We start from the raw sequence: 3,974 nt of genomic DNA, 5'->3' as shown, positions 1-3,974 counted from the left end.
TCCAAAAATTGCACATTCAATTCAACGATTCGGTATATTAATTACATTAAATTAGATTAATTACATTAATCTGATTAATTATATTATTTTTATATTATTTAATATATTAATATAATTAATGTTAATTTTAATATATAATAAATATAAATGAATAAATTATTCTAGATATAATATCTATAATATATATATATTAAATCTAGAATAATAAATATAGAGATATAAGCGGGTAGCGGGAATCGAACCCGCATCGTTAGCTTGGAAGGCTAGGGGTTATAGTCGACGTTGATTCATCATTTTTAACGTCTCTAATTCAAAACCGAACGTGAAACTTTGGTTTCATTCGGCTCCTTTATGGAAGATGGATAAATTCCACAGATGTCAGATGTAAACGAAATAAAAAAAAAATGAAAAAAGAATTTCGGCCCATAACATCTATGTCAGCTTTTCCGTTTGAATGCATTCAAAACAACCCGCTTTCTAGATGATCCCTATAGAAGAGGGGGATTCTAACAATCTTTCTAGTTACTTCGTTCTCTATTTCTATTTGAAAGAATCCTTAGGAAAAGGATTTTGTTTCCACCGAGCTAAAACAATATGTCGATGTCTCTAGTAAACCAAAGTCATTGTTTAATAGCTATTTTGCTTCAATCTCTCTTATACATACAAATCATAAAATTGAAGATTTAGTTACGATTAGAAATACTCCCTTCTCTCTTTATCCATGGATACTTTACTCATACTCATTCAATTGGAAGTATTGATCCAATTTAAAAACAAATTATGTTTCGTAATTTCATAATCCAATTTTTTTTTTAATTTCTAATTGAATCTTTTGGATATAAATCACGAGAATGTCCATTCTTCCTCGAATCTTTCATTGATAGGTAAAGGATTAAATCCTTTTAAGAAATAAAGTTTTTGATCGGAATAGTAATCAAACATTCCGAAGGGACCCCTTAACTATTACGGGATTAATAGAACGAATCACACTTTTACCACTAAACTATACCCGCTACAATGTGATTATTGTATATAAATGTATCCTTTGTCGAACAAAAAAATTAGCCATAATAATTAAGAAGATAGGATCAGAAAAGAATCATGAAAATTAGAGCGTTGACGTGCTTTGTTCAAGGAGCCCGATTAAATTAGGGAAAGAGGAGTCATTTAAATAACTAAATAACACCTTTTTTTGATGGGGGTGCTTTGACATTGACGGATACGGTTCGATAATGTACGCCAAAACATAAAATTCTGCAAGAATATATGGTTCCATTCTTTCTTTTTTTTATTCCAGTAAAGTAAATGGAATAAAAAAAAGAAAGATCAAATAATTAAGAAATGGCACTTTGATTCTATTCTGTATCATAGGAATCGAAATAGTCTTTATTATGATTGTTGTTGTTTCAATAACAAGTATCCTTTTTTCAAATCAAATAAATCATTTTTTCTATGATTCATTGGAACAAAAAAGGCCCAGCGAGGTACTGACCAGGCCGGGCTGTGGAATTAAAAAAAGCTCTTGGAGACGAAATCAAAGAGGTACTTTTATTATATATTAAATTATATAGTAGTAATATATAATTTATTACTTATAATATATATTATTACTATTATTACTTATAATATATATATATATAATTATAGAATTATAATTTATATTCATTGGAATAGTGGATTGGAGATATCTCTTTCGAGCCCTTACTTTATCTCAATGGAATTACTTTTAGTTTCTATATTTTTTAATATTTTTTATATTTTATATGTCTAGATACTATATAATTATATATAATAAAAAGAATATAAAAAATAAAAATAAGAGGTATGGTATAAAAGAAAGAAAGACTCTTTTTTCAAACCTTACTTTTTGTGTAATGTAACATAGTAATTATCCTTTTTCGATTGGGGGAGATGGCTGAGTGGACTAAAGCGTCGGATTGCTAATCCGTTGTACGGGTTTTTCGTACCGAGGGTTCGAATCCCTCTCTTTCCGCTTTTGTCAATGACGTGGTATTTTTTATTTATCTTTCAATTTCGACGAGTCTTTTTTTTTTTTTATTTTTTTATTTAATAGTTAAAGATGTGGAATAAATAAAATCCTAAGAACATTTAAAAATCGAGCAAGGAAAACAAAAACTTTATTTTTTATTCTTCACGTCCAGGATTACGTCCTGGATCATTAGATAGGAATCCGAAGATAAAGAGAGAAACAAAGAATATCACTACTGTGTAAACAAATAGTTTGAGAGTAAGCATTACACAATCTCCAAGATCATTTTTTTGGAAAAAAAGAGAATAGATTCTCCATTTTTATACCACATATACCGCATTTTGACACCAAAAATGGTTTTTATAAAGCTAGAAATAGAAGAAATAGAAAGGAATTTTCATAAATTCATTTGTAATGTAATATGAGTCAAGTCTTTCATTAACAAAATTTTTTGCATACCCACAATATCTAATTGTGGGGGACTCTAATAGGTTCTTTCAATGTAAAAAAAGGGTCCGAATTAGTAAATGGGGTGATCTCCAGACTTATCGTGGCGATACAAGAATTTCAATATTTGAATTGAAGCTTTATACTATAAGACTTATCCGATCTTATCAATTGTTAGAATCTTTTTTTTATAATAAATCATGAATTTTTCTAGGACAGTATTCAAAATCTCATCGAAAACTTACAGCAGCTTGCCAAACAAAAGCTAAGAGAAAAAATAGCACAGGTATTACTGGCATAAAATCTACGATTGGATTCAAAAAAGCGTAGGCTTCGGGCAATTTGGCGAAGAAAAAACTATTTGAAGAAAGAGTAGAATTAAACCAGATACAGATCAAACTAAAGATATTAAGCATAACAAACGTTTTGTTTTTTTGTTTTGTTCTTGAAGATAATTGTATTTATTTTGATTGAGTTATTAATATGAGTTATTGTTATTAATAATATAAAATTAATAATTTAATAATATAATGTTATTTTTTTTTTTTAAGTTTAAGTTATATAAAAAAAATGAGTAAAAATTAAAAAATAAAAATAAGGTAGACCAAAAAACTTTTCTTTGATTTGAACTAACTCAACCAAAAATACTTCAATTCTCAAATTAAAAGAGAATAGAAGAAATCATACTTTCATACAATATCTTAATTGAATTATATGTAATGATCAATAAATTTCGTTTAATTCTATATCTAAATGTATCAAAATCCTAGTAACAATCTATTCTATAGATATTTAGACTATAATTGACGAACAACTAATAAGAATATTAGTGTTTATTAATGTCGAATAGAAATATAAAATGGGGCGTGGCCAAGTGGTAAGGCAACGGGTTTTGGTCCCGGTATTCGGAGGTTCGAATCCTTCCGTCCCAGAGCATACTTATTATATATATCATATCAGATTATATATGTCGTATCATAATACCGATTTTATATCAGAATAAAAGATTGTCTTTTTTTTTTTTTATTAAGAGTATAATAATATTGGATAGAATATGATTCTTTTTTCTTATAATGATTAATTCTTATCTGAATTATATCTTTTTCGCAAATTTAATCGTGTTCAAATAACACCAAATAACACACAGATGTAATTGAATCTATTTGTATCCAAGTAAGATGGGAACATAGATCAAAAGAAAAGAGTTTTTATTATAATATAAAAAAAAAGATCCGGGGACGGGCTTTTCATTCTATGTCCATACCTTTCATATTTAAATTAGTTACTCATAAAAATAAAAAAAAAAGCCTTACTTCTTATATCCATTGGAATTTTCAATGATGCATTCTAAATATAAATGCGAAAGCCTCTCTTTCTTTTTTCCCTATACTTTAACTTTAAATGGTGGTGCAGTCTGATTATTAATTTTCTGTGGATTTATAAATTATAAACGCGGGTGTTCGTTTGATATTGGGGTACTAATTAACTTCAATCAATAATCAATAATCAATAGGATTAACTGGTTTAAAGTAAAAAA

The 3,974-nt window shown here is 27.6% G+C and overlaps 1 non-coding gene across 1 annotated transcript; it reads left to right on the top strand.

The window, feature by feature from the left end:
* Window positions 1-1,905: 1,905 nt before the first annotated feature.
* TRNAS-GCU (transfer RNA serine (anticodon GCU)) lies at window positions 1,906-1,993 on the top strand. The gene has a single exon. It is a non-coding gene; the product is annotated as a tRNA-Ser (tRNA).
* The last annotated feature ends 1,981 nt before the right edge of the window (window positions 1,994-3,974 follow it).

Source organism: Corylus avellana, unplaced genomic scaffold (assembly GCF_965113065.1).
Source record: "Corylus avellana unplaced genomic scaffold, dhCorAvel1.hap1.2 HAP1_SCAFFOLD_189, whole genome shotgun sequence".
NCBI lineage: Eukaryota > Viridiplantae > Streptophyta > Magnoliopsida > Fagales > Betulaceae > Corylus > Corylus avellana.
The sequence above is the reverse complement of the archived record's forward strand: the minus strand, read 5'-3'. Positions and strand labels throughout refer to the sequence as shown.